The sequence below is a fragment of the Vanessa cardui genome, chromosome 12 (assembly GCF_905220365.1).
Source record: "Vanessa cardui chromosome 12, ilVanCard2.1, whole genome shotgun sequence".
Lineage (NCBI taxonomy): Eukaryota > Metazoa > Arthropoda > Insecta > Lepidoptera > Nymphalidae > Vanessa > Vanessa cardui.
Genome location: NC_061134.1, coordinates 7,631,185 through 7,650,599, shown reverse-complemented (window position 1 = coordinate 7,650,599; position 19,415 = coordinate 7,631,185). Strand labels below are relative to the sequence as shown.

Genomic DNA, 19,415 nt, shown 5'->3' with positions numbered 1-19,415 from the left:
TGGTTCGTCTTGAGTTTACTAAGCGTTCTCTCACGTTATCGGGGTTAAAATAAACCCGTTGTCCACCTTCCAGATGTACATCGAGGTGGATAACGGGTGGATATCTTATGTGGACAGGAAAACTTAGAATACGCCAAACAGCTTCAGAAGAGCTAATATACCGACCGGACTGAAATCTTGTAATTTCATCGTTATTATTATTTGTGAATCCTACTGTTGCCTGGTCACTACCCTTGTTTACATATTTGCATATGTATTTAATCGATTGGACACTATTACAAACTTCAACGTTAACATGAGCTTGAAATGTTCTGGATAGCACCGGTGAATATGGTACTACCCATTTATTATCCACTTCTATTTCTTGGCGGTTTACTTTAATTTTAGCTGTGAAACCACCTTGTTGGGGGGATTTTCTGCGATACAAAGGATATCCGTTTTCCCCTGATATTGTGTGGTCTGAAAGTGCTCGAGGATATTTTTTAGAGCATTGACCATTTTGTATACAGGGAGAATTCCTGTTTAATGTGCCGCAAGGGCCATGTACCATGTTAGTCCTTACAATTTCGTACAGAATCTTGATTACGATCAGGAAATTTAGCACTTGTAATAGAATCAATAGCATCAGGCCTAATTTTTTCTTCTAACCATAGCAATATGTGGGCATGTGGTAATCCTCGTTTTTGCCACTCGACGGTGTACATATAGCATAAAGATAATCCGAAAAATTTTTTTTAGTGATTATGTCAATCAACAGCTTAAGCTTTAAATGAAAAACTCGGGCTATTATATCATGCCTATCATGTGATGCCTGACCAGGAAAAAGTTGTTCTGAAATTTCAATCCACTTTGGGTTCGTTGTAAAAGTAATGAAAAGGTCAGGACGACCGTATTTACGAACATAGCAAAACGCGTCTTGCGTTCGTTCGTGCATGTAACGTGGACCTCTTATAAAACTCGACGGTAAAATGACTAATCGTCCCAAGTTCTCCACGTTTTCATCATGTTGCATTGCATCTCGCAAATGCACATAATCCTCAGCACGTAATCGTGTCTGGTTAGTACGTATATAAACTAACCTTTCTGTTTCGATTTTGGCATACATGTCTACGATGAATTGATTAAACAATCCTCGAAATCGCTGCAAATAATTAAAATTGTTTTGTCTTATTTGTATTTGGTATGAATAAAACTGAAGGGCAGAATTTTTTTTTCTATAATTTGTAACCCTGGTAGTTGAATCGACTTGGTAGAGTCCAAAATTGTACCCGTCTTCCCCATGACAATATATTATAGGATATTGCAAGGCATCATAAGCTCGGTGTGTTTCATAAATACGCTGCAAGCGATCGTCGTGAGTGCGTAATACAATGTCTCGTCTATCGCATTCCTGATCAACCATGACTATTGCAACTTCATCTACAACAGGAGCATTATACCGTCCACGATGTTCTGCTGCAGGACGTCTATCAGCCCTAATTACAACTTTGTAGTCATTATTTTGATCTCGTGAGATAGAGTCTAAAGCAGCTTTAAAACTCTTAACATATGGATTTACTTGGTGTAACATATTTTGTAGTTCAGCTATTAGATTGATGTTCAGATCTGAAAAATATCCGTTACGGATATTGGCCTGTTCATTATAATTTGATACAAAATATACTTGTAAAAATCTAGGCTCATTTTGGGGAAGCAACGATCCTATAAGATGATATACTTCGACCTTAAAAGTTGGCATAAATGGTTCTTCTGTAATTTGTTTGACGCCAAAAGACGTCATTTGGAATGCACTATTAAAATTACGTACATTATCTAAGAAATGTTTAGACTGAGGATGGTTACCATCGAGTAATGCTTTTAAGAATTCTCGAGGCTCACGAAAATTATTAATGAGCACTTTACCACGTGAACAGCACATTCCATTTGGTTCTTTTCTCCATCTTATAGCGTTACAAAACTGGCAACGTATCTCCATACCTCCTACAGAAGAATCCAGAGTTGTTTATTCTGGGCGTATACAGAAATCCTGATTTTTCCTTTGTGACCCAAGGAGGGACATCACTATCTGAATGATCAACCGAGCCTTCTATCGAATTCGAGGATATTCTATTAATTCGATGTCGAAGTCGATCCGCACTTAATCGTGACTGACGTTGGTCTACAGTTTCTTCGTGCCGTATTTCCCTCACTCTTTCTCTCTCTGCTAATAAAAACAATTCCTCTTCCTGACGGGTTAGATTATAATTTTCTCTAGCTGTTTGTAGTCTATGTCCATGTTCATCTTCATTTTCAAGAATTCTCGCATTGTTATTTCACTCACGATCAGCTCTTAAACGCTCTTCACGTTCTGAACTACTTTCCAGCTCTCTAGACTGCAAAGACCGAAATCTTTGAGAACTCAAGCGAGACTCTCTGTCAGTGAAAGTCTCAGATTCACGCGACAAAGCATGAGCCTCTCGATCGGCAGTCAAACGTGCTTCGCGTTGGTCATCCGTTTCCTGAGATCGAATTCGAGCTGACAGCGCTCATAGAGAACTCAAGCGAGATTCCCTATCAGTAAAAGTGTCAGATTCACGCGACAAAGCATGAGCCTCTCGATCGGCAGTCAAACGTGCTTTGCGTTGTTCATCTGTTTCCTGAGATCGAATTCGAGCTGACAGCGCTCTTAGAGAACTCAAGCGAGATTCCCTATCAGTAAAAGTCTCAGATTTACGCGACAAAGCATGAGCGTCTCGATCAGCAGTCAAACGTGCTTCACGTTGTTCATCTGTTTCTTGAGACCGAATTCGAGCAGACAGCACTCTTTGAGAAATCAAGCGACATTCCCTGTCAATCGAGTTCTCAGACTCACGCGATAGAGCATGCGCCTCACGATCGGCTGCTAAACGTGAATTACGCTGTTCACTACTCTCTCTATTTCGAAAGGCCATCAATCGAGAACGTTCTGACCTCAGCCGTGATTCTCGCTGATGTGATGTTTCTGACGCACGTAACCTGGCCTGACGTTCCTGAGATGCAGTAAGTCTTGCTGCATGAATCTGTTCCGATTCCTATGATCGAATTATTCTCATCCGTTTAGCATCTCTGCTACATTGGCTGAGATTATTTTTTTCGAGGCATTCTCACTAACTATGATACAACTATTATATTAACAAATTAATGTAAGTAAAACAACAAACGAAACTAACAAAAAAACTAAATTAAAATCTTCTTACTGCTTAATTATTGTACTAAGAAAATGTTAATAATGAAATGCACGTACAACACTATTATTTTACCTACGTAAGACAAATTATTACTACCAACGTAAAGAAAAATTAAAGAAAACAAACTAATCTAAACAAAATACTGCAATAAAATCTCTTAATTGAAAATATTGAAAGAACTACTATTAAAAACTTAATACTAATTTAACAAAAAACTATTAAATCTCATTAGAATGTGGACTCCACAATTCCACATACAATTCGCGTCAGGGAAAGAACCTGAGTTGAGACCGTATTTTAATTTTGCTTAATGACCGTTTCTCATAAGCTAACGAAGCCAATCAGGGATAGAAACCTGCAGAACGTTAAAGTAAACAATTATTTTAATCTAATAAATGATTACTTATTATTATTATTTTTGACCAAACGACCCAAATATTTATCACTTTCACATCGACATTCAAACAGATTTATTAACAGGGATAGAACCTGCACGGTGGAAAGCTGCCTGGGAAGGTCATTATTTTGACAAAAATCTTGACACTGCGTTTTAGGAATTGTGACTGACGGTACAGCGCCATCTAACAAAATCAAACGGAAACTACTAAAAAATTTAAACCGCTGCGCTTTGGGTTTAATATCTTTTGAATGGAATGTGCGATTTGAGTAATTCAAAAAGTAATTAGTAGGTATTGAAACAGACTTGAATATGAAATAATTTATTACGGTAAGGATGAATACAATATTGTGGCATTTTGTTTTTAATTCGATCAGATTGATTGATGTGATGATGCAATTCTTTAGATTGACATAACATTTTTATTTATGAACCAATTGAAACAAAACAAAGACTAAATGTTAATCCCTGCAAACCATAACGAAATCGTGAAAACTGCATTCAATTAGATTAAGCCGTTTTTGAGATTAGCGCGAACAAACGTACAGACAAACAGATATACAGACATACAGACAAACAGACAAAAATTCTAAAAATCATTAATTTGGGTTCTATTGCGTATATAAAGTTCCCCTAACAAAGTTTTTCTTATTTATCTTGCATGTACAGACACCGACCTTTTACAATTTTATTATATGTATTGATATGGAAATTTCTATACTATTTCACTGTTTCTATATTTAATATGAATTGAACGCGTTTGGTTGTCTTTGTTACATTATGCCAATGAAATCGGCTCGGAATAAATAACTCAAGCTGATATGTGTATCAATATTGAAAGGAATATCAGTACAATGTGATTGTAGCTATGAACTCATTGTATCTTACAAATTATCACAATTTAAAACATTAATTTATTTAATGTTTTATTTAGAATATAATGAATAAGTAAATCAAAATTTAAATTACGAGTTATGAGACCATTAAGACAAATACATAATTGAACTTATAATATACTTTTTCTGTTATTAAAGAGTAACAGCATATCTGCTCTTTTTGAGCAGTGGCCTTAAACTTATAACCACGTAACTAACACTAAAAAAACAAACTTATATAAATTATTTTTTTGTACTTATCTTTTTTCACATCGATATTTATTTGTAACATACATTTATACCCGATTGAAGTACCACCTACTGGGTTCAATCTAAGCCATCCAAGGAATAATAAATAAAAAACAAACATCGATATCGGTCCAACAGTTTTTGGAAGAATTCAGTTACACGTGTGGAAGATACGTAAATAGGTATATAAAGATATAATAGGAGGCTTTATATTTAATAATGTAGCAATAATTCTTCTCTACTTTGAACAGAAAACATTTTGTAACAGTTATTTTTTATTTATTTCGTTTATAGTAAATGTCACACTGCTGGGCCAAGGCCTCTTCTCCCTTTGAGGAGAGGGTTAGGAGCATATTCCACCACGCTGCTCCAATGCGGATTCACATATGGCAACATTTCGTTGAAATTAGATACATGCAGGTTTCCTCACGATGTTTTCCTTTATCACTGAGCTCGAGATAAATTATAAATATATTAAGCACATCAAAATTCAGTAGTGCACTCTAGCGACTGGGTCATCGCTGTTCCTGTTTTTCGTTTACATTGAAGTATTTAATATAGTAAAAATATTTCATATGGATAAAGAAATTGCCAAATATTCTTAACTATAACGTATCAATCGTCTTAATTCGCTAAAAACTAATTAATTAACACACTTCTTTGATGTCCGAGTATCGACCCATTAAATATTTCAGCTATTGAGTCATGATGGAACAGTATATCACTTTATCATTATTCATGATCTAGTTCTACCGCTAGTGTCGAGTTGCTTCATACAGAATAGCCTTGTGTTGTGAAGGGTGACTGAGCTAGTTAAATTACAGGCAAGAGTGACGTAACTACTCTAGTTCCGTGATTGGAAGCGTATTAACAATGTACGAAATAATATAATTGTCTGTCTCTTTGTTGATATAATATGTAACTTTTTATTATTTTTGTTATATCGCGACCATTTACGGTTTTGTAATTTATCGAGGGCAGTTCATTTATTTACGGTGTATAATTGATATAAATAAATAAATGTGAGACAACATAACTTACATTGGTCTGATCCCAATGTAAGTAGCTAAAGCACTTGTGTTACAAATATCACAATAGAAAAAAATAAGATTAAAATAATTAATTTAATCATTAAGATTTGTTTTATTTAAAATATTTAATAGTTTTAACGTAAGGAAGAAACGAAGCAAGCAATTAAAACATTTGCTACATTATCGAGGGCTCCAGCTGTCATCCCTCACAATATAGCTTTTATTTATTTATTTCAAAGAAACAAAGACTTCTTAACATGCATTGGTAATTATGTAAATTAATTTAAATCCTACACACATATGATAACATGTAAAATAATAATAAAAATTACATAATCCAAAAAAAATACTTTATACATTTTATGTAATGTTTCAAATGTCCTTAATGGTCTTAAATTGGCTTGTTTTTGTGATATGTTCCTAACATTGTCCTAATTAAGACAAATTCACTTTAGAATAACATAATTCTCCGGCTCGCGTATTGATACACGCCCGGGGTAGATCGGTCGTTGCTTAATGAAAAAACTTTTGTACATTTCAATTAGCCTCTTTCGAAGCCTGTAATTTTCAAACGTTAACGAGCTAAATTTTATCGAAAATTAATTGCGACATCTTCATTGAAAAGTTTTAACGTAAGGAAGAAACGAAGCAAGCAATTAAAACATTTGCTACATTATCGAGGGCTCCAGCTGTCATCCCTCACAATATAGCTTTTATTTATTTATTTCAAAGAAACAAAGACTTCTTAACATGCATTGGTAATTATGTAAATTAATTTAAATCCTACACACATATGATAACATGTAAAATAATAATAAAAATTACATAATCCAAAAAAAATACTTTATACATTTTATGTAATGTTTCAAATGTCCTTAATGGTCTTAAATTGGCTTGTTTTTGTGATATGTTCCTAACATTGTCCTAATTAAGACAAATTCACTTTAGAATAACATAATTCTCCGGCTCGCGTATTGATACACGCCCGGGGTAGATCGGTCGTTGCTTAATGAAAAAACTTTTGTACATTTCAATTAGCCTCTTTCGAAGCCTGTAATTTTCAAACGTTAACGAGCTAAATTTTATCGAAAATTAATTGCGACATCTTCATTGAAAAGTTTTCAGTCAACTTTAATATCTGAAAATTTTCTCCCGACGAACTTCGACAATACTGTATATCATAAACTCGGCTGGGGGGGGGGTCATAATGGCTGTTGTGTGGGTGTAATTCTTGACAAATTTTCACGTCAAGCAGTCGAATAGAGACGTGAAAAGGCGTAGTCAATGATTTCTGCGTCCAATTAGACAAGAGAACGATTTGATGATGGACGAAATTACTGCTCCTTTAAAACAATTGAAAGCTACTCCAAAAATATATTGTCTTGATTTCAGAAAGTTATCTATTGATTATGTAATTCGTCTCAAGAGCATTGTATAATATTGTAATTAAATCAGCTCGTAGTATATATTTCTCTTCTTATTGGGCCTAAAATGACTTCGAAATTCAAAATTTGCATCCGTGCAAATGTGTTGCGCATAGCAAAATGCAACTGATTCTAGTAACTCAAAATTTAAAAGTCTATCATGATGAAATTTAAGTACAGAATAAAAAATCAACGATACTTTCAAACAAATGTTCGCAATTTTTTTATAGATAAAATATAAGAAGATAATTATGCTTTTGATGTACTACAGTTAAAAAAACTTCTATGTTTTCAATTTAATTAATAAATCATTAGTGCCTTTTAATGCCATTTCCTTAAAAATATTACCGGGAGTTCAAAAGACGCAAAGATATTACATTTTTTATTTACACGCTAATTTTAATATTAATATAAAGCTTAATGTTGCTTAAGTATTTGTAAAGAGGGATCTCATGATTTAAATTTGTATACATTTTAATTAAATAAGTTAATTTTATTTGGAAAAAATGGAACGTGAGGCGTCAGTCACCCATCAGCCTTGGATTTGTGAGGTTTATAGAAAAATACCTCACCAACCTGCAATTGTTGTTCAACAAAAATTCATGGAAAACTCTGAACATAAAAAATATATTTATTATACTGAACCGTTCTTCATGTGCATTCTGAGAATATTGAGTGCACAATACAGAGTTGCGGTGCTCTTTATCAATTTATACCGTCACTAGACCTACCCTCGAAAGAATTTTCTAACATTTTAACATAGTTTAATTTTAATCGTAGTTTTGCCTCTGAGGCATATACTTAATTTGATAACATGTCATCAAAAACTAAAGTTACGTTAAAAACTCTAGATTTAATTAACACACCCGATTAAAGAACAAACATAAAATACCTTTTATTCTTTGTAGATATTTTCGTAATCATGTTTTACTTGATCTTAATATTTTTTTTTAAACATAAGTAGCTCAGGCAAATATGCCATCTGAGAGGATACTTGTCACTATTGCTGTAGACATTGGCATCGTTAAAAATATGAGATCCTTACAACACCAATGAACCACTAGCCATAAGAACGAAGATGATCTAACTACGACCCTTGCGCCTACAACCTGACACTGGCTCACTCAACCTTTAAACCGGAACACAACGGTATTATGGATATGTGTGTACTTTCGAGAGAGTCTTGCACAAAGCAGTAATACCAAGTAAACTCGCGAATTGTCATATAAGAAAGATATCTTTCGTAACCGATAATTCGCGAGCCTACTCCCACGCTTTAACAGTAAAAATATATTTATCGAATTTCTCATCACTATTAATATAAGTAAGTACATTTAAACTGTTATATGTTTATATGATATACTACAAAATTTAACGAATCAGTGAAACCGAATGTAGCATTATGCTCTCGCTTCAAAATAGGTATATTTAATTAAGTTTTGGTATGAGTTAAATAGGAGTATTAGGAAATAATTACGGTTTATAATTATTGTATTTATGTATTCTGCTTTGTTAATTTTATAATTCAATAAGCATTTGTAATTGAGTAAAAGCTTACGGGCTTATTATAACATTATGTGATGTTTATATGAAATAATCTTTGCGTTAGCAATGCCTTATTTTAATGGTTGCTTGTATGATCCTTTACGGAGTAAGAACTCTTCAATTCTAAATATTTGGAGCTTCCTTCACTGAGATGCTCCAATGCGGGTTGGTAGCCTCCAAGCACTAAATGAGTTATAAATACAAATCAAGCACATGATAATTCAATGGTGTTAACTTCGAGCTTGAACTCAGAATCATCGATTAATTAAGGTTGAAATCTTCATTGATTAGTAAAAATATATACTGAAACTATATTACTTAAAAAATCTTTGTCCGATAATGCGCTGTATACCTTTTCTTAAAGATGTAATGATCTTGTAATTACTTTATAGACTTATAAACATTTAATACTGGTAAATAGTTATTTAATTAAGTTTTATGTTATCAAATTGTATTAGATAAGGAGGCTAAGCCCACATTAAACTTAAGTTAGTTACACAGTCAGAATATAAATTATACTGAGAAAATCGGCGCAAAAATCTGTAGTTAAACAATATTCGTGTTATGTATATGACAGTACTATATTATGCACAAATTTGCAACATATTAACGAAAAGCACGTTTTTTTTTCTCAAATCGTGACTTATATTTTATTATTAATTTCACTAATATAATTTATATGTATATATAAAAACATATACATATAAACATAATAAAGTTGCTAGATCAATGAGTTTTTCTACACTTTCACATTATAAATGTTGAAGTAACTTTGCCTCTTTGTTTTTTTACCTTAAAACGACTAAGCAACTGAAGCGATCATAATAAAATTTGACATCGAGGTAGCCCGGGTTCTGTAATGATATGTAAATTAAGGGATTTAAGAGAAAGAAATTGACTTGGGGAAGAGTTGCTAAAAAACAGCTATTTCAATATAATTATAAAATCGGATCTCCTTATTCGTGTCGTATCTATTTTGTTTTATATAATTGAAGTTTTTAAATAAATTATACAAACGTCTCTGTACTTGTCTCGCTTTATTAAAGATAAGCTAAAATCTTTAAATTCAAATTATCGTTAGGAATTACAACTTTAAATCGCTTCCTTGTGTACAGCTCGAACTCACTAGTGTGTATACTGAACGCGCGTGTGTAAATGAATAACCATTAGTGTGTACATCATTTACGAGCTCAAAAATGTTACTTTCCCGCTTACTCTCACGGGCCTCTTGTAATCCAATCGTTTGTGTGAGTGCGTAGATTCAGTTGTAGCGTCGCGTCGCGGTGTGGGTGCACGGTCCGGGCGCTCGTAGCCCCCGCCAGTGGCGATCCGGCCGTAGCGACACTACGACGCGCTTACAGCGTAGCGATTCTATGTGTTCCCTACCCTCATAATCGGACAATAGGACCGCCGGCGAAACCAGTTTTGTTATTTTTTGTCAAATGTGTACAAAAGCTTTGTGACTCGTAAAAATACAGAGACAATATGCTTCGAAGGGACAGCCTTTGTCCCCTTAGAAAGCAATTATTACGCTGCGTTTACGTAATATTTTCGTATATAAATACAAAAACGATGTGAGATTATAGTTTGGATTGGAACTGTTTAATTTATTTAGAGAGTAAGCTCTTTATTATTTTGGAAACACTGTGTAAATAAATAAGGAAAAACATACGTGTGACGTTTCAGTGTTGTGGAACGTTTAAAAGCGAACTATTGAACTACAAGTTTCTATGGAATTTCATACTTTATTACGACACATGAGGTAAACGATCATATCTAATATTAAATACGATGTTTTAAAATACGTTAAACCTAAAAAGCTTATTCTAATTGATCTATTTAAGTATTAATATAAGTTTTTAAGTCCTAAATCTTTTGTTTTTATTGATTCTTGACTTGAAAATTTTTAATTAGAATTTTATGTTAAACATCTGACAAAAAACGTCATTTGAATTTTGTTCTTTATATTAGAAGCTAAGGTGTTCTTATTATTTCTTTACTTACATTTGCTTTATTTTATTGATTGAAATATTAAATTAATAAAATTCCAGAGAACTTTTTTGATAGTAGTGTGACTAAGTATGATATACGTTGGTATCCGATCATATTGAGTATTTAACTAATTTAAATATTTGTAGTTTAAAAATTGGTCACTTTTGTTTATAATAAAAAAGTCCTATCTACCTTATCTTCTTAATACTTTTTACAACTATCATGTTCTTATATACTTTTCAGACTTTCACTTTAGTAAGATTTCCGAACGCGAAACCTTATATTCGCTTGTTTTCTACTTGTCATTCTCGGTACCGTAAAAATATTTCACAATGAATTTTACGAAGTTGTCAAACGCACGCTCGAGGAAAGTATGTCTATTTATTACATAGATATATACTCATATGTATTAAATATATCGCTTATATATTAAATAAAGAGACATGTGTGAAATACGGAAACTGTATTATAGTTGACGAAATAATGTATTACTAATATTAAAAATCATTTAACGTATTCTCGAGGTGAATAGTTATATAATTTAATCACATAGGTTAATATTTACTTGACCCTTTTGTTTCGATTGTTGTTTTGTACTAAACGTGTTTTGTTAAATTAAAATATCATTCAGACAACTATCACGAACCCGATGAGACGTGATGTAAACGAGTCTTGTCGAAATATATTTTTGAACCTATTATTAAAATACGGTTCGGAAACACCGTATCTATGTTTTAATGATACTACGGTGAGAGCGGACAAAAGAACTTCGTTAATGGGGTATCACTCGCGATTTCTAAAAGTCTTTTAGAAAAAACTCAGCCAACCATTAATGAGAGTTAAAATTTCTTTTTGATGTTATAATTTTCATTCTTATTTCGAAATATCCATCAGACAATTGATTATATATTCTGTATGTCACCTTTTGTTGGTCCCATATATCGAAATAATCTAGTATTGAAATAATATAGTAGTGATCATAATTGTATTCATGTGCATGCAATCTAGGTGTTTGAATGTCTAGTCGGCTTAACAGCTTAGATGATGTAATGTCTAACTGTACTCCAGTCGCCTTTTATCTGAACTGTTCTTTTAATATAGTCTGAATGAATCAACTTATGTCTAAATTACAAGTAAAATGACAACAACAACAATTTGTTTTATTCCTAAATATTTAAAAATAGGACGTCATTCAAAAATTAATTACAACTTCATTGAAGTAGGCTATACCAAGAACTTGAGACTTAATTTTACCGTTCATTTGGACCGATTTAGATTATTGATTATACCGAGAATACCCCGTTGAGGAACAGTATTGTCTTTAATATATTAATTAATTTATGTCCAAAATGTTTTTCTAAAACAATTTATTAATTTTATACTAATAATATAAGCTTAAAAAAATAATGCAATCCATTGAATTTAATATTATTTTAAGTAAGCCTTCATTTTGTTAATTATTTAATTCAATGCGTTCAGAATACCTGACATAACCACAATGATGATATACACATACACATATATTGGATGCGACATAAAATGTTAGTTGACTGCCTAGTATTAGTGTTAATTATAATAAATAATAATGATAATGTTATAGAATCGGTAATTCGAATTTCTAATGACAGAACGTTACAAAGCCCTTTATATAAGCGATAATACGTGCAATATACACAAATTTATTTATATAAATGAATGTAATGGAAGTGTTCTTTTGTGTGTTATCGATTATTTTTAAATAAATAAATAATAATAATAAATATGAGAATGTGATCCCAAGCTAAGTAGCTAAAACACTAGTAGAAATAGTAATAGAAAATCTGAACTAACGACGGTACCACAAACACCCAGACCCAAGACAACATAGAAAAATAATGATAATCTACATTGACTCGGCCGGGAATCGAACCCGGGACCTCGGAGTGGCGTACCCATGAAAACCGGTGTACACACCACTCGACCACGGAGGACGTTTTTTTTTTAATTGTAATATTTTTGTTTAATTATTTAAATGCAATTTTTATTCCGATACATAAATATATGGGTATAATTTTTTAAACTATAAATAAAAAAAATACAAACGAATTGATAACCTCCTCTTTTTTGAAGTCGGTTAATAAAGAAAATGATATTATTCATAATAGAATTGGAAATTATAAATGTAACTCGAAAGAACTAATATTTGTTTTTAGTAGGCAGCAATTTTAAATGTTATTTGATAAAAGACTATGTAATACGTAATTCAAAACATCCATCTGCGTGGCCCTTTTTTTTTATTCTTTTAAGAAGAAGGTAAGGCCTGTTTTACAATGCTCTAGCGGGTTATGGTGGTGTCTGGCAGATTTTAAAATATCTCTTAAATAGAAACGAGATATGAAAAAGATTACATAAACATTTTAAAAAGGTAATTTTAATTATCATTTCCACCGTTGCAGTAAATTATAATAATTACATTAAGATGGCTTATGCTGGCTCATGTTGGCTCATGATGGCTCAGTTCTAGATCACGTTAATCATAACCGACAATTGTGGTTTTATAGCCCGAAAAGTAATACCGAGTTTTTATTTGCTGATTTGTGTTCATAAATCATTTCGTATTAAGCGATGAAGGAAAACATCAAGAGGAAAACCAAGACGCGTTTATTCAAATTCGGACGCTGGGCTGTCTCAAATATTTTAATTTGAGTAAATTAAATTGAGCATAATTTATAGAAATGCAAAAGGGCCAGTGGTCCACTAAACTGTATTACACATTGGTGGAGTATGAAATACTATGAATCTATACATAACTAATTCGCTGCCATCTACAGGAACTAAAACCTCATATTCTAGGTCCATGTAATTCTACAGGTTTTACTTACCCTCGAAACTGGAACACTACAATTCGAGTTAGCACTCTTTGGTGGTATAATAATTGACAAGTAGGTGTTACCTGAACCGTACCACCCAGGTATTACTATCATTAATATATAAATAATTACATTGTTTCAAAAAAGGGATTTTATTAAGAATCTACTTAAGAAAAAATATTATTTAACCTGACATAATTATACTAGTAATAATTTTGATCCGTACAAAATTAATAGTATGTATGATTATTGCATTGTGAGCATCTTGGCAAAAACTAAAAGAATTTCATTGCTAAGGATTGTTGGCTTTAAGCCTGACCATAATAAGTTAAAAAGTTGGCAACAATGCTAACAATTGAGAAATTAATCACTTTTTTCTACGTTAATTACCGAAAAGGCGCAATCGAATTGTAAATTCAACCGCTGTTTGTTTTTATAATTATAAAATTTAATTATAAAACAATTTTTCAAATGATAATTAATTTTATACCCAACAATAAAATTTAATATGAAAGAATTAAAATCACTTATTTATACAATAAATACAAGTTATTTTTACAGTAAGTATAATGTCTGTGTAAGCATACTTACTTTTACTTTTATGTATAATTAAAGGAAACACACACAGATACATATTAAAACTGGCAAGGATAATTTAGTTTAATAAGATTTTCCAAAGTCGATTGGAGAGTCAGTCCATGTAGGGTGATAATAAGATTTAAGAGTGAAAATAGTATACGACAATATGGTATCGCTGTTTGGCGGTAGAATATACTATGATGATTGGATAGTACCTGCCCAGGTGGGCATATCTTTTCTCCTGATTATAATTCATGTAATGCACCTGTAATGCACGCATGTAACCTTAACATCTTCTTTTCAGTTAATCTGACTATACAACCTTCAGCGGTATATTAGGGTATTGTAGATGGACATATTTCTACTACCGCTTGAACAATGGATGAGAAACTTCTTTTAAAGTCTTCACCAGGTATTATATAATGTACTATATGTATATGACGATAAAAAAATTTCCTATCATTATTCATTTTCCTATACAAATATTTTGATGAGGCAAATTTAATTTGTAAACGGTAATCTTTGAAAATGTTTCTTGATTGGATTCTCGAAGAGTTGAGCTGGCCCACTGGTTAGAACGCGTGCATCTTAATCGATGATTGCGGGTTCAAACCCAGGCAAGCTCAACCACTATGCTCGGTGGTGAAGGAAATCGTCGTGAGGAAACCTGCATTTGTCTAATTTCATCGATTGGAACAGCGTGGTGGAATATGTTCCGAACCTTCTCCTAAATGGAAGTATCTCAGCAGTGGGAAATGTACAGGTTGTTACTTTACTTTGAATTCTCGATTGATGTGGGGTATAAAATATATTTTAATCATAAATTTTCTTTATTAATTAATTTTGCCCGTACGAAGGGCCGTCGCTAGTATTAAATGTACTGATATTACTTGTAGGTACTACACATAGAACAAGTATATTCGTTTTAAAGAATAAAACCTTCTTTCTGCTATTTATACAAATATCTTGTCTACAGTTGGACTTTCGTATTGTTTCAAAGTGCACTGTGGCAGATAGTATAGGTATCGATTTAGATGTTATTCGGATTCTTGTAGAAGGAGTTTAGCTATAACTTACTTTAGAAACGTGACAAAGCTTATTTTAACTGGAAGTATCTATACTTGTATTCGGGACTCTGTTACTTTTATACTAATGCTAGCTTCTGTCCGCGATTTCTTTGTTTGAGAAAGTGGGGTCGAGAGTCAGGTATTTTAGTTCTATATATAATATCAGAGTGCATCCTATACTATTCTATCATTATATATTACACGTCGTAAATGTTCTTATGATCATTATATTACCTTGTACTAGCTGTTTCCCGGCTCTGCCTACTTGCAAGTGAAATATATTTACAGATTAACTTAAAATATGACGTTGATTTAAGACCTCTTTGTATACCACACCGGTATGTATTTCACGTCCCAAGGGAATAATATACGGAAACAGTTCAATACATATCTACTTATTTTTAATAAATATTACAATAATAAAGTTTGATGTTTCTAAATTAATAAATGACGGATGTTTACCTACTCAATAAATGATTCTACTCACTAAATATCATGGCCCTAACTTTAATAGTTTATGTTCAGCGATGATAAATTGATAAATCAGTTAGTCGTAAGGATATATAGATAGACAGGTTCCACTCATAATTGTGAATGCATCTCTGACTCATCTAGTCAATAAAACCCGCGATAATAGTTAATATCTGTGAGATTAAAGGATAATTTTATGCTCACTCAGGATATTGAGTCCGTATTCAATATGCATACAAATCAGGATGTATATATGTATGTGATTGAATATTTATTAAAATTTTCAGACTTAAATTAAGTTTGTATTCTTAGGTTAATTTTTTTGTAGAGTTTTATCGATCATAAAATTGTGCTTACGTAAAAAGTGAATACTAAGTTTTTATCGGTTTTCTTTAATAAATCCTACATTCCAAGCCGGTAATAAATAAATTAAAATATTATTGAAAATTAAAAAAAAACTCATCGAAGTTTCATTGAATAGATTTTTTTTTCAATTTATTATTTAAATACATAAATAACTATTTTTACTATTATTATATATTTATAATAATACATATTTGCTTTTAGTGAAGAAGTGACTTACTTGTAAGTTACAAGTTGTAACAGCATGTAAATGTTCCACTGGTCATTGCTGAGTGCTGCCATTCTTTTAAATTTGTGTTTTTATTTTAAATATGAATTTAAAAATAATATAACCTTTTTGTTCCTTTATTTTAAAAAGGTCATTAATACAACACAAAGCCTTTTGGTTTTGCTAAATAACTAGTAAAAACATAAATTGTAAAGGAGAAATACTAAGAAGTGTATTAAAATGTTTATCTTTAAAATGTATGTATTTGTAATATAGAGTTTCTATATAATTGAGTTACCAATATCTGTACGTATGATTTTTTCGCTACACGTAATAAGGGTTCGTAAGAAGATATCAACGTCAAAACAATAACATCTTATGCGTTATCACATAAACTTTCAATGTACTTCTTACTTTTCAACCGACTTCAAAAACCAGGAGGTTATCAATTCGTCTATATTTTTTTTTATGTTTGTTATCTCATAACTTTTTACTGGTTGGACCGATTTTGATATTTTCATTTTCAGGTTCCAAATATAACAATAGCTGTAACTAAGTTATAAAATCGTAAATCGACTTTTAAATAGTCTAATATTTTTCATTTCATTAAAAAATATGTTGAATACGCAATTATTTTTACTTTTTAGTGCATATTTATTACTTTAAAAGTAGTGATTTGTTTAAAGTCGGTTTTTCTTTTTGTAAAAATTTTTATTTATAAATATTTTGTTTAAATACCCCAAAAGTAACCGGATAAGATATTTGCAATAGTTTTATAGTAAGTTCGAAAATCAATGACGCTATGTAGAACATATTCTATGATATGAGATATAAAATAAATAGCGGCAAATTAATTCCGAAAGAATTTATTATTATCAATTAATAATAATTAAGGATAGCAAATTCGATTCGTTTTATTTGTTATATTTGTTTAATTTAGGTTGTTTGAGAATTTAATAAAATAAAGCTGATTCGAGTAGTTCCCATAAATGTTACTTCACAGTATTACAGATCTTTTGTTTCAGGTTTCACGTTTTATTGATCGTAAACTTTAAGAATACTCTTTGTATTGGTTCAGCACGAATCCTTCCACTTAATACTGAGCGTGCTTAGCCGAGTTTCAGTAAATTAAACAAAGTCATAAATTATATACAGAAATGGCTATAAAATGTAAGCGTTATATAACATAAATTCTGCTTAAGTGGATTACATACATTTGGGTCAAGAACAACGAATTCTTATTGGTTAAAATTACTCGCGTCTTGTAAGGGCTTGTCTGGATCTGCGATAGGTTTTTGCCTTTTGGTTTGTTATTTCGTCGAAATTTATCGAGTCTGATAATTTTATTTATTTGCGTGCGTAAGGTACAATTCTGCCGAGGTTGAAAGACTTCTTTGGATTTGTGTATATGGTATTCTTTGGTATAGCATTTTGTATTATTGTTGGAATATAATCATGTCATGTTACAGTGAACGCTAGATACTGAATTAAAAAGCGAAAACACTTTTAGCCTTGTTTCTAATCTTTTTCCTGTCGCGTTTGACTATGAGACTAATTAGGTAAAAAGTAACAATGCAGAGTGCTGTTTTTACGCATACTTCTGATAAAATATTTTATATATTTGCCGCAACATATTAAGATTGACCGCCATAGGTGAACAGATATTATTAAAGTATGTAAAGTTATGGATATATAATTTAAATACTAGTAACATCGCAAATATCGTTATCCTAAACCTAAATTAATAAAGAAAAAATGATCTTTCGTCTCTGGAAAAACATTTTGCACATTTAAATTGTATTTGGACTACTTTTGTAATTTCTTAAAATAAAAAAAATATAATGGTGAAATTAAAAGGAAATTCTGAATTGAGTTTTATTAAATAGTTAATTAGGTGTTCATTGCGCGTCAAATATTCTGAGTCTGAATGCGCAATTTATAGGCATAATTAAGGTAGGCACCTTAATTACATTTTTACCGTGTCTATCAGCAGTGATGGCTTATCAACTAGTCCGCTTTCCAGTTATATTGAAAAGAATTAAGTGTAAATATTTTTAGTAAATATATAGAGTCGAGATGGCCCAGTGAGTCGAGATGGCCCAGTGGTTAGAACGCGTGCATCTTAACCGATGATTGCGGGTTCAAACCCAGGCAAGCACCGCAGTTTCATGTGCTTAATTTGTCTTTATAATTCATATCGTGCTCAGCGGTGAAGGAAAACATCGTTAGGAAACCTGCATGTGACAAATTTCATAGAAATTGTGCCACATGTGCATTCCACTAACCCGCATTGGAACAGCGTGGTGGAATATGTTCCAAACCTTCCCCTCAAAGGGAGAAGAGGCCTTTAGCCCAGCGGTAGGAATTTACTGGCTGTTCTTGTTTGTTGTTGTTTCTAGTAAATTTATTTTATTATAAACGCGCAGTTTGTACCCTGTAAGTGTAAAATAATTAAATTTCGCAAATAAATGCTCTATGGAATGTAACCTACGTCTTAGTCATAAGAAGGGTTCCAACTTTCATCGATTAAGGGATGGAAGAAGCACAAAAATTGGTGTTTTATTACTGAGTCAAACATTGTTTTACAGCTTCATTTTTTAAAATACCAACAGATGTCATCGAAATGGCTAACGTGGGTTTCTAAGTTTGTATTGAAGTTCGCCTTTTTGATGTCAGAAATATGAAAATAAATGTTTAGAGCAACACTTTTAAATTTAAGCCAGTTGAAACAGTTACTTTAATACATTATCATGATTAATTGGTGATTTATTGATGCTTATTTGGTACCGTTTTTGAATAATATTTGTGTTAATATCTATTTTATGGGTACACAGATAGTTAACCTATAAAATTGTATATTTACAATTTTGATATATTTAAAATTTAAATTTGAAATAATTTATTCAGTAAATGATTTTAAAATTGGACCCTTGAATTTACAGCTCTATTTCACTGAAGCTAATTATGTTGAAGCCCTACATAAATAAATGCTAATTGGCATCCCGAAAATATTACATATCTTTGAAATGACTGCTTATATGGGGAGGCTCTTCGTGTTAAATAAATCATTGAGGAGCGGAATCCATACATGTAACTGAAAGAGATTTTTTATTTATTATTAACTTATCTTTGATTCAATCATCGAAATAATAAAGCAAC

The 19,415-nt window shown here is 31.7% G+C and overlaps 1 protein-coding gene and 1 pseudogene across 1 annotated transcript in view; one reads left to right on the top strand and one right to left on the bottom strand.

Annotated features, from left to right (window-relative positions):
- Window positions 1-2,525: 2,525 nt before the first annotated feature.
- LOC124534169 lies at window positions 2,526-3,787 on the bottom strand (annotated as a pseudogene).
- A 6,276-nt stretch (window positions 3,788-10,063) lies between these two features.
- LOC124534461 overlaps window positions 10,064-19,415 on the top strand; it is a 71,559-nt gene continuing 62,207 nt past the window's right edge. Inside the window, exon 1 of the mRNA XM_047110351.1 lies at window positions 10,064-10,489. The gene's annotated coding sequence lies outside the window, so the exon portion shown is untranslated. The remainder of the gene's footprint in view (window positions 10,490-19,415) is intronic.